The sequence below is a fragment of the Lolium rigidum genome, chromosome 2, assembly GCF_022539505.1.
Source record: "Lolium rigidum isolate FL_2022 chromosome 2, APGP_CSIRO_Lrig_0.1, whole genome shotgun sequence".
Taxonomy (NCBI): domain Eukaryota; kingdom Viridiplantae; phylum Streptophyta; class Magnoliopsida; order Poales; family Poaceae; genus Lolium; species Lolium rigidum.
Genome location: NC_061509.1, coordinates 47150022 through 47163027, shown reverse-complemented (window position 1 = coordinate 47163027; position 13006 = coordinate 47150022). Strand labels below are relative to the sequence as shown.

At 41.5% G+C, this 13006-nt stretch overlaps 2 pseudogenes; both read left to right on the top strand.

Annotated features, from left to right (window-relative positions):
* Nucleotides 1-6260: 6260 nt before the first annotated feature.
* Nucleotides 6261-9428, top strand: LOC124686361 (annotated as a pseudogene).
* A 267-nt stretch (nt 9429-9695) lies between these two features.
* On the top strand, nt 9696-11094 carry LOC124689671 (annotated as a pseudogene).
* Nucleotides 11095-13006: the final 1912 nt, after the last annotated feature.

Genomic DNA, 13006 nt, shown 5'->3' with positions numbered 1-13006 from the left:
GCCTAAGGGCAGGGCGGCCTCATCTCTGTCTTCTTCAACTCCCGCGGCTGGCCGGCCTCGTGTCATTTTCACATGAGTGCATCCCTTATACGGAACAACCACATGGGGCAACGAGTATACAATGGCACCTCTAAAGAAGCTGATAATGGTGCGTGGCTGCATTTATTTATTTTGTATTGACAAAATATCTGAAAATCGTATAGTACTGAAGATTAGTAGTGCTGAAGATTAGTAGTGGCCGCGGAAGGCCGATGAGATGGACATGGCGTCTTACCCCTCCCTCGCGTTGTCGTCGTCGACTTCGGTCCTACACCGTCGCCAACTTCCCCCACTCCAACAGTGGCAGCAGCAATGCGCGAGACGAGCGTCAGCTTAGGAGATGTAAGATAAGCTGCCATTCAGAATAGTCAAATTTGGCGAAATTCAGAATTATTATCAGAGATGTTTTTTGGGGTAATTCTTTTTGTTCATGTTCTTGGCGCAGAGCATTGGGTCAGAGAGTAGCTGGAGCAGGAAGGTAACGAGGCAACATCCTTTCAATCTACGGACCTCAGGTATCCACAAGAACAACAAAAGAAAAAAATTGTTCATCCTGCTTGTGTATGTTCGGAGAGTGGGTTGAGAAGTTGTGTATGGCTGGTAACTGAAGAAACTGTACCTCTATGTTCTGCTGCTCAGAAAAAAGGAAAGAGGAAGGAAATTTTGGGGAGAGGATGAGGAGCATGCTGCTAGAGGAGAGACTGCGCAACCCGCCCGTGCAAGGTCTTCCGTGGACCACCGATAAACAGGAGGTACGTGAACTATGAATTGCACCAGGTTCTCGGTTCATTATTCCCTTCTCACTTTGCTACTAGAGCAATGAGCATGGTCACGATATTGCGCCACATTAAGGTTAACTGAAAAAACATCAAGTTCTTCAGTAAAGTTCAGTATAAGACCATGTTTTCTTGCAGCCGAAATTTGCAACTTTGTTCAAGTGCAACGTTACTTCAGTATCCTTTTTGAGGATGTAGAATCTAGCAAGGCTGCCGATGAAAGAGCCCACTGAACCATTTGATGATGTGATCCATAGCACTGTTCGCTGAGTTGGTCGTGTCAGGATTGATCATCAGGTAAGTACCCACAAATTACAATTTGGCCTGTGCCGTTGACGGGTTGCTGAAAGGTGATGAGGATTTCTAGGTGGATGAGAAAAATGAAATGATAGTGCTCTTATGCTGTTCTGCTACAACTTATGCCAATTTATTCATGTATAGTTGCTTATCTCTCACTGAAATTAATATATTTATGTTGCTTGGTAAGCCTCACCACTTTGCTTGATGAATTTTGCACTTACTTGAAAGCGCTAACCAGTTGTACTAAATCCGAGTCAATTAAAAGAGACCGGAGGAAGTATGTAGGAGTATTGAATGACTGAGAATACATAGAGAGTATAGAGCACCATTCTTACTGTAACCTCTTAGGGGTGAAGGCGTATTCACTAAGTTGAGTTTGAGATGCAAGAATTGAAGTGTAGCTGAGAATCTCAAACATTACCAGTTGATTCACAAACTCAGGATCAGAGTTGATGTTTCCAAGGATGTAGAGGCATCAAAGTGATGTCAATATATAGTGCTCACTCCCTCATCTCCCGTCTCAAATTTTCTTTTATGTGATTGTATTAGCCCCACTACAAGTGATTGTATTAGCTATATCGACCAGTCAAGCCAGCTGGTCATTTGCGGCTGGGGCCTATGAGCATATGGACCAATGGCTTAAGCCACATTTTAAATGGTGTATATGTTGGTATGTAAAGGCTGAGAACTCCAAGGCCCCTATCTTGATCAATAGTGCATCAACATCCATGCTTAAAAAAAGAGTGCATCAACATCCAGTATCCCAAAAACATATGATCAGATAAAAACAAGACCTAGCCTAGATTTAAGCTTGCGTGCATATGATCAATCAACAATCGATCATGAGCCCCTATCATATAAAATGGAGTTGTTTTGCACCCCTTCCCTGTTACATAATTCTTAGAGCCCAGGTCAAGTACTCTAAACTTTCATCTGAGCATTCGTTTTTGTGCTGTTGTTTGAGTTGGATGTGTCAGAATCCCAAGGTGTGAGGATCTGATTATCTGAATTCCCACAGCGATCTGTTAACTGTAGAATGCGCACTTCTAACTCAACCCACCAAATTCAGCAAGTTCAGAGCTTGCGGAGTGCTCTGTTAACCAAGTGAAAAGTGAGAGTGCTGTGTTAACCATGTGAAGAGTGCAGTTCTAACTCAATGTAAAAGTTCATAGGCCTGACTCAGATCTAGAAAAACATCAGCCAACACGGGTATAAACATGGACGCTGCGTGCATGATGCATCCACGGAAATAAATATAGTAATCATATAATTTCACGGATTCACATATTGACTTACATAGAACAACAAAGACAATCTGATCGAATGTGCTTCCTACAAGAAGTGGTTAGCAATTTATATTCTCTTTTTGTATTATACTCATAGTAGTTGGCTAAATATTTGTAGTCATATGTGTGTTATAGGTAAAGTGTTCCTTCATTGTTTTGGTATTGAATTGTGGTGTTATATTTAGTGGATAGTTAAAAGTTATCAACCCTTGCAATAAAATCTTTTCTACAAGACTACAACCTTGAGCAATTTGTCATGATGTTTTATGATTATAAGGGTGCAACGCAGGGCTGTATGCAAAGCGGGCAGGTGAAGCCAATTGATGTCACTACGATTCCTTGTTTCCATTGATGAATGTTGTGACATTGTTGTATATCATTGATGAAACGTTGTGCAGGGATTCTTTAGATTTGGACAAAATCGCAGCACACGATCTCAGAGCAGTGTCGGCTAAACCAGAGGGTAGGGACAATGGGAGGTGAAGATGGCGGGAGAGATAGTATGGAGCTTGCAGGGTATATAAGATGGCAACACAGCGTAGAAAGTAGGAAAATCTAATCTCGCAGAACTCATATTTCATTATTAAATAAATAAATTTTGTTATGCCCTAGGAAGGCATGGAATGTTACAAACAACATTATTATTTTTTTATCATATTTTTGTTTCTTTACATATATCGTTACCCGTGGCAACGCACGGGCATTTTACTAGTGTACTACTAAATCTGAGTCAACTGAAAGAGACCGAATGGGGTATGAGGTATGTTACTCCCCTATTAAGTGACGGAAGTCCAATTAAAATCGTTTTTTATATCCACCCTTGCAGTTATTTAACTGCAACCATCCACTCCATTGTCCCAAATCAGCTCGGGCGGACTCTCGCGCTTGCAGCGTCGCGTATTCCGATCTAGGTGTCGGCGGTCTCTCGTGCTTCACGCCAGCGGCCTCCTACTTCCCTAGTGTCACGGGCCGCTCCTTACCCTCCCGAGATCTCCTCTCGTCGCGAGTCTCCCATTGCCGTCACCTCCCACCGGCGGGCCGGCGGCATTGGGTTAGATAACTAATTAATATACTCCATTCGGTCCAAATTACTTGTCGTAGATTTGTCTATACTTGCATCCGATCCAAATTACTTGTCATAAATTAGCTAACATACATCTATTTTTTCTAACAAATATGAAATAGTTTACAAATCTTACATCTGATAATTATACTTCCTCCGATTCAAATTATTTGTCATAAATTTGTCTAGATACATATGTAAATAGACACGATTTGTTATGTAGATACATGCAAGCATATACACATCTATGACAAGTAATGAAGAAACAACTCTATACACCGGTGTTTAGGTCTTACACATACTACTAGCTAAGCATCATGACTCGGTGCAACTATCTAAAAGCAAATTTAAATCTTTCCTAACAAATATTTAAAATGAAATAGTTTTATGATCGCACAGCTGATCATTATACCCCCTCCGATCCTAAATACTTATTATAAAATTGACTGGATACGCATGTAACTGGACATGTATTTTTATGTTGATACATGCAAGTATATCCAAATCTGCGACAAGACCGCAGGGAGTATCAACTTTGTACATCAGTGACTAGGTCTCATGGTCTTACACAGTTTTTTTTTTATATGGGAGCAAAACAGGATCCACGCTACTTTTTTTTTATTAGATTCCTTGCAAAACCTTATAAGGGAAATGCAAAAATCAACTCGATGCGACCTTCCTAGCGACAACTCGCTAAACCTAAGACTCATGAAATGGGTGACCAAGAACATGGACATGTGCCCTAACCTCACACCAATGCACATCATCTAAAAACCAAGTGTCTCCCAAAACGCCGGTTCACGGGTGAGAAGCACAAGAAGACCCTTCTAGAGTTTCGATCGAGTATTAGTGTGATGTGCTAGATATGATAGGAGATGATGCCCATATGAATGCTTATCAATTATATAGTATTACCTGCTATCACTTGCTGCTTGTTATTAAGTGGTATATTTACACCACCATGTTTATAAGAGGGAGATCTAGCGAAGCCACGAACCCCGAGCCACTTTAAACCATAAGAAACACCTTTAAAATTGATTTACTTGCACTTTTATTTTCTGCAATTATTATTTCAAAAATACAAAATATATTGTTCACTTTATTTGCTTTTTTTATTTAAGTTTTGTAATACTTAGGGCATCTTCAGCGGCGCGACGCAAATCGGTGTCCGCGAGCGTCTGTTTACGTCGCGTGACGGACGCGAGAAAGACCGTTTTTATCCGCGCGTCCGTTTGCGCCTGGGGTGCCTCCAGCGATCCGACGCATTTTTCGCGTTGACATGAATTATGATGTTTAAAAACAAAAAAAATAAATAGTTTCAACGAAGTCATAGTTATTACTTGCCCTTTTTTGGAGTTTGATTTCTTGCCCTTTTTTGCCGACTTGGGGTCGACGGAGCTGCCCGGTGGAGCCATGGCGGGTGCTGCTAGGGGTGCAGCGGCGGCGGGGAAACCCTAGCGAGGCTGTGCGGCGGCGGGAATGGGGAGAGAAACGGGTCGGGAAACGTTTGCGGCTCTGCTCTCCTTTTTTTAAGCAACCACCCACATGAATATGAAGCCCAACTATAACAGGCCCAAGAAGAAAAGCCCGCGATCAAGGCCCATCTACGACAAGAGGCCCAAGAAGAAAAGCCCGCGGTCTCTCCTCTTCGACCTCCACCTCCTCCCCCGCGACGCAGCCACCGGAGGAATTCCCTGCGGCGGCGACTCCGTCCACCGTCCTTCCTCTCCCCGGATCCTCTACGAGCTAGGGTTTGCAGGTACGGTGGCCTCTTCCGTTCTTCCCTGATGAACCACCTTGTTGGTGCATCAGCGAAGAACCTGCAGCGGCGGCAAGAAAAGATCCCCTGCGTCTAGATTTCGCGCTTCGGCAGCCGCGGGAGAGATCAAGCATCCTTCCTTTCCTCCGCTGCCCAGCAACGTACGTCCGCCCCCATGTACACTGATGAGTGATGAATCTTTAACTGAAAGTCACCTTCAGGTGCCATGTTTGTCGGCATCTTTTTCGGTTGATGCTAATCACCCATTAGTGTTTCTCTACATGGCTGAGATTTTTACTGACAGAGAAAGATTACCGCGTTTGTTTTTCTAGACAACCCTTTATTGCAAATTGCTTTGCCATGTGTATAGCATTGTTAATCATCACACTCAAGTGTAGTGCACCGAACATGATGGAAATCTCATGGTTATACAATGATTCAGAAATATTTAAAGGGAAATTTTGACTAGCCGTATTATATAATATTTGATCAGCAATTTTGCACCCACCCCGTGTCTCAATCACTATATGGCCATTATTTGAAAGGTTTAGAAAATGAAGAGGTCGCCTTGTCTGTTTATTATGTCAGCGTTGTGCCAGGAAGAGGAGATGAGGTGCGCTGCATCCTATTAATTCAGAAATTGTTTTCTAATATATTGAAGAACTTCATTTGTACATTGATGACACGCCATGTCCATTAGTACTGCTCAATATTATTAAGCATGTAAGTTGATTTGTACTGCACTAGACCACTGGATAAGATCAAAAGAGGGACCTGAACACACAGAAAAAACATCTCCATGATACACCCTTCCTGATGGACGCATGATCACCATCCCAATAGTATAGCAGATGGGAACGAACCTGAACTTATGTTTAAGTGCACAGACTAGACACATAGATGTTTTGAATGGACGCATGATCTATCCAAGCTGGGAGGTAAGACTTTAAACAGATAAACACAACGTAATTGGAGATACACACTTCCTGATGTTTTGTCACAGTCCACGTCTTCCCCCAACGCAGCCGCCGGAGATCATGGGGACACGGGAGGTGTATGAAGAGAAGCTCTGAAGCGGCGCCCACCTCCACCGTGACCCCACGATCAACCCTGGCCTTGGCTCTGCCCGCTGCCCTCGGTGTCTCTCCCTTCTCAACCCTACCACCAACTCTGTACGTACTCTTCAATCCCCTTCAGCCTCTCCCAGTTCTTCATCCTTCGTCTATCACGATGTTTGCTCTGACCGGGTGTTTGTGCTCTTTTCTTGTTCGGCTATGCAGGGAGAGGGCGACTGGGCCGTCACCTCTGTCCTGCACGATGCCACCTCTGTGGTAACGCTATTTTCCCCCATGCTGCTTAGTTTTCCGGCTGCCTGCCCAAGATCTGTGCTGCCTTCAGTATGATGGGAAATATTTTGTCGATAATTTGTGTGCTTATTTTTTATTTTTTTTGCTGCCTGTCCTATTGCTGTAGACTGGTGCGGGTGCCGGCGCGATGCTCAGTGCCGTCCACGGGTTTAATACAGGTTCGTTGTGTTCTGAGTTTTGTCAATTATAGGTTTTCTACCTATGTTTTGTTGTTAGCCAGGCGGTCTGGATAATAAGAAACTGAGCCTTGTGGCTTTGGGACAGGGATCCCGTTTGTCCAGAAGCATGTGAAGGGGCCAAAGTGGCTGCATTTACTTGTTGGGGTAAGTCTTGTTTTTTGCTTCATGTAATCCTAGTATCATATGCAAGTATTCTTGCTATTCAATTTACTCATATTGATCGTTAGGTTTATACAGTTTTGTAATTTTAAAGCTAGAAGATGTATATAGTGATAAGGTTATCTGGCGCTAGTTTATCAAGTGATGAGTGAAAGTTTGATGCAAATTGACCCCAGTTCTCTTAGAAATAAAAATACACAACGAACTCTATTCAATTAAGTTCTGTTTGGAATCTTCTGCAATAATCATAAATAGTAGTAGTGGGGAAGCTTATACAAATCAGGAAAACTGAAGGAAAAAATTGGCTAAACCAGTTCCTTCAAGCATGATTAAGTATTGAACATACCTGTGTGTAACACTTAAGATTAAGAGAAGAGTATCTTCTGAGTGTAATAGCATCCTGGAAAAATGTTATTTGCCAAAAAAGCAAAGAAAAGCCATCTCAAAAGGCCTTTGAAGGAATAGGTTGAATTTCAGCGCGTAAACATGTGATTTCTGCACTTAACATAAGTTCAGGTTTGCTCCCATTTGTTAGACTATTGGGATAGTGATATGCGGTGTCTAGTCGTTTTCTGTCATGTGTTTTCAAGCAGTTGAAAATAGACTTTTATCGATCTGCTTAATGTTTGGCACTGTTGGCAGTTTCTGCAACTGTTAAGTTTAAATTGTTGTTACCTGTGTTCAATTAAATTGGAGATTGTTTTTCTGTGTGTGCAGGTCCCTCCTTTGATCTTATTCTCTGGTGCAAGTTCTTTATTTGGTGGTAGGTCTTTGCAATACTTCTAAGATTTCTTATAGAAGATACCTATATATCCGTGTACCCACTATCAGCAAAGGAATGCAAGAGGGTGCAGAAATAGAGATTTTAGGTGTAACAGAAAGGAATTATTTGATCAGGATGGGACTGTACAGTGGAAATCGGCAATGGTCCATTTTAGTGTTCTTGAAGCATCATATGCACCTTACCAATTCTACTGCCATCCTAATCATGTACAGTTAACAATGAGCAGAGTTATAGATGACCCGTATCCTGTTCTCCCCAGTTTTACCAGCTTAAAATTTCTTAAGTTAACTAGACCTGATGTCAAGCAAAAAAGTGGGGTCATCCGCACTTTGGCGGATTAGGGTTTAGGAGTGGGTGTACCTACACTCCCATTCATTTTAGATGTTTTCTGTGTACAAAAAAAAACTGAAAAATCTACACATTGTAGTACTAAAGTTATGGGGGTGATATTTTGGCTCTTGGGTGCATATGCTCCTGGGTGTACCTACACTCCCATTCATTTTAGATGTTTTCTGTGTACAAAAAAACTGAAAATCTACACATCGTAGTACTAAAGTTATGGGGGTGATATTTTGGCTCTTGGGTGCATATGCTCCCTTTATTTTAAAATTCATTTTTGATACATTTTGAAATTTAAAAAATTCCAAACGAAAAATTCACGTGTACATGTTCACATGCTACGTGCGCACAATGTCTTTCCATGAAAAATCGACTTGTTGTTTGGACTGTGTAAAAAAGACAAAATTCGGTGCTAAAAGTAAGATTTTTTCTGAGAGATATGTTTTGTCTTTTCTATGTCAACCACACAAAAAACTGGTTTTCCGAGAAAATTTACGAACGCACATAGTTTGTTGAGATGTACGTGCGAATTTTTTTTTAGAAATTTTTGACAATTAGAGATATGGTTTTTGGATGGAGAGAGCATATGCACCCAAGAGCCAAATTGAATTTCCGTAAAGTTATTTTGACCTGTAAAGCTTCACTTTCATATGTTCTCCTGCTTGCGGGAAAAAAAGGAGAAAATTCAATGTAGTATTATATTCATATATATTAGTTACCACTTGTTCCTTTTTTCTATGAGCCACATACTAACTATTTTTCTTTTAATTCTTTCTCGCGTGATTTTGTATCATGCTGTACTGCACTTTTTTTTCTGTGAGTTTTTTTTACGATTACAGTACTAAGAAATCATGTCGATGAGCCAGCTCTTTCACAACTTTCTCTTAGAGTTTATTATAAATCTTGTCTTATTCCAAGCTTCTCCAAAATGTTTCTATTCTTAGCAACTACGAATTGTTGGAATTAGATGTTAGTCTTTTTTTTTATACTAAATTACTTGTCCAGTCTTCAAGATTTGAGGTGTGCTGAAAATGTTAGCTAGGTTGCAAAGTAGGTTAATCGTGGAACTTAGTTTTTGAGACATTATGCTGTGCCACAGTAAAATAATTGCCGTATGTAACATTTGAGGTGTGCTGAAAATTGGCACCATCTCATGCAAGTGATTGGCTTTGTGGACTTGGATTACCTTTATTTGCTAATTTCTGATGATCTACTACTTCTTTTTTGCAGCATATGCCCTCCCGACTTTTGCTCAGCTCACTGTGACATCGTATTATGCTGCATCAAGTGCCTCACACTATGCAATTTCACAGATCACGCGCCAGATCGAGAAGTTCCATCTATCGGGCACTAATGAGAAATCTTCATGAGCTGCTCTCAATCAGGTTGAGTTGGTGCAGATGCCATGTACATGGTACATATGGACTCCCTGCTTCTGCATGTTGCAATAGGCTGATAGTTTTGCTGAGTTCCAGGCTCTCAAACCTGTTATACCATGTGTATAATCAATTGTTATATAATAGAATTTTGTTAATTGTTATTCATGTCACGTTTAAGAACATATATATTCTTTTCCTTGGCTCTTTCTCCTGTTTGGATAAAATTCCATCTGAAATTGTGATCCTTAATAATTTTGTACCACACATGTATGATATGCATGGTGAAAGGGCTGAGTATGGATCCACCATGAAACCACTTAGTAAATTTTAAGCAACACGTTGTAATATGTGTCGAATAGGTTAACATTGGACTTGTCATTAGCAGAGGGTTAGGTGTTTGAGTCGAACACTGTAACCGGGGCCTAATAATATATAAAGGCACCATGGTATTTTTCCCCACGTTTCTTTTTTGGTATTATAGGGAGTTTGGAACTTGCAGATTGTTGTTACAAACCTGCCGACATCAATTTGTTGGAAGAGAAGAAAATTGTCGGGCAAGTCGGCGAGTCCGTGGCGTACCCGAACAGCAGCAACGCTTACGTAGAAGCTGAGCTTTGTTTTTTGAACGGACATAGAAGCCGAGGGTGTTCTGTTGGCAATGAGCGTTTTAACAGATGGGGGTGTGATGGCTGTTAAAAATGCTGCATGTGAGAGGCTTGTGGAGCAGAGGGTGGAGAACTGGAGATCAAGATGAAATCAAAGAAGATCACAGGGAGGCCTACTTTCATCCCTCAGGCTGTCCTGGAGGCTCAAGCAGTTGCTGTTGCAAAGGAAAAGAAGAAACTTTGAGAGGGACCCTGAGAATGAAAATCGAGGTGCTGGTGTCTATTCTGCCAGTCTGAAGAAGCATTATATATTGGCCAATTATGAATGGAAGGAAGGCATTCTCCCTGAGATATTGCATGAACAAAATGTTGCTGATTTCCTGGAACCAGATATCTTGAAAAGTTGTGAAGAACTGGAAAGGGAGGAGGGGCTCTGTCTTGAAGAGGAAGCTGCCAAAGATGCTTTCATGATCGGTGGCCATGATGAATTAACTGAAGAGCAGCTTGAAATATTGGGCAAGAGTACGAAGAAGGCAATGCTCAACCAAAAGCATAGGATGAAGAGAACTGCAGAGAGCCATCCTATTATTCCAAGGAAGCATCACAAAGATAGGAAATGCACAACCAAGAGAATGGGCAGGCAACTTTCATCCCTGGGCGTTGATCCTGTGGCTGTGAACCGACTTCGCAGCCAGTGAAGAGGCTTTAAGCGTGAGAGGTGGTGGTATGGAGGTAGATGGTCAGCACTCTGCTCAAAAGAAACTGTGAACAAGGTTTAGGTCAAGGTTCCAATCACGACCGGTCAAGGAGGTCGTACCAGGTGACTGTGCTCAAAAGAAGAAGGCCATCAAGAAATCAAGAGACTCTGTGAAGAACGCCATGGAGAGCCGTGTTATGAAGCGTATAAGTGGATTGTACTAGCCCTTTCCATCAGTTCGGACTTTTGGTTGGGTTGGCTAGTGCATGAAGCTTGACAAGGCAGACCGTGTCATCCCCACCTTGAAACCGAAGCATCTCTTCTCTGGAAAATGAGGAAATGGAAAGACAAGCAGGCGTTAAGCCAATCAATGCGGCACTGCTGCTTGCCATCACTGGATCAGGTGCGGGACCGTGCTTCACATAATTCTTATTTTCACGTAGTTAAAAAATTTTGTTTTCTGTTTTTATTTATTGTAGGTTAATTCTTATCTCTACATTTTCTCCTTCTGCAGGAACTCCAGGAATTACTCTTACTATCGGGCTGGGATCAGGGGAGGCTTCAATACCCAGCCAGCAGGATGAGATACTACTGTCTATACTTCTTTCTGGTTTTCGCTCTCATTTCGGCATCTTTTTCTTTTACTAGACTATATATTGTTGCTGAACTACATGATACCTCTGGGTTATTCTGTTATATCCGAATGGGCGCTTGTTTTCTTTTTATTGAAACGTTAGTACTGTAATATTCAACTTGATAGCTCCTCCATAGATTCATTTTTTTTTTCGATTTGTTCTGTCCGGTTGTTGTCACGAGCACCATTGATTGAACGCATGAAGGGTTTTTTTAAGAAAAAATATTGGAGTTCCTGACACTATACAGTAAATGTGCATGCTATCTATATGCCTGCATCATTTTTGTTTGGGATGCCAATTTTGTCATGATATTTCTGTCAGAATGGCTTGCCTATCCAAAAGATGGAATGTTGCACTTGGATGTATGATCATCTGCTTAAATGTGACCATGATATACTCATGACTGGCTATCAGAACTAATGGATCTAAACTGGTTATGCATGGTGCTGGTAAGAAAAAAGTTTTCGTTTGTGACTGAACAACCAGTTCTGTCATCCTTGCTAGAGCCTCGAGGAATGATCGAGGGTGTTCTTTTTATTTGCAGCTTAAATGATCTATTCAGGTCTGGAAATAATGTTGGTTTTGTTTACTTCTCCCAGGTTGTAGCTGCCAGTGCTAATCTAGTACTGACCCCTAGTTTGCGAGCTCCTGTAAGATGTCAAAGCCGCTAAAATCTGGCTAACCGGGAAACATATTAGTCTATTCTGGAAATACCTTCATTCTGAGTTCAATATTCTTTAGCTTATCTGTTGCTCTAGAATCTCAAATATCCCAATAGAATCATAAATGCTCTACCAATCTTGTAGTGTAAATATGTGGCCGTAACAAGATTCGGGTTACTTTGGCTCACCCCTGTACAAAACCTTGTAGGAAGTAATGTAAATATGTAATTGCAGAATGGTGTTCTTGTGCACCTTTTGCAAAAGCTGTAACTAGATTCTATGATTCACTTTTAACACCAGTTACATAACTGTAGAACAACCACTTGAAACTGTGTTCCGAGTGTGTGCCATACTGCCATTCTTATGTTCATTCACACTTTGTTCCGTATGTTGTGTACATGGTTTTTGAATCGCTGTATAGTCGCTGAATAGTCGTTGTATAGTCACCGAGTTGTTTTCCAAAAATCACAGCGACGCGCGACTATACAGCGACTTATGATGGCTATACATCGTTTTTCGTCGACTATACATGAGTCGCAGCCTCAGGCGACTCACTTTTGAGTCGCGACTCAAAATTCATGGTTGTGTAATAGCTTAGTGATTTGAGGTGGTTGAATAAAGATAACCTGGTTTGTTATAGTGTATGGTTCTCTCACAGAGCAGCAACTGCAATATTTGAGTACCATCTGACTGCTATTCTATAGACATATTTGTAATTTGTTGTCACCTGATACTTCTGGTGTTTCTTTCCTGGCTCTGCCAGTTCTCTTGAGGACCTGATGGATGCAAAGAAGCGTGGCTGCATTACCAAAAAGAGAACTTAGTAAACCAAAAGTATATCTGAAGCCAAGCTATGGATGTGACGCCGCAGCTTCTTAGGCTGCAGTTCCACCTTGTATAGAGACCAGTCGGAGCCGGGATGCCCTTGTTCCTGTTGATCCTGGTAACTTAACTGTCTACCTGTGCCCGAAACCCCT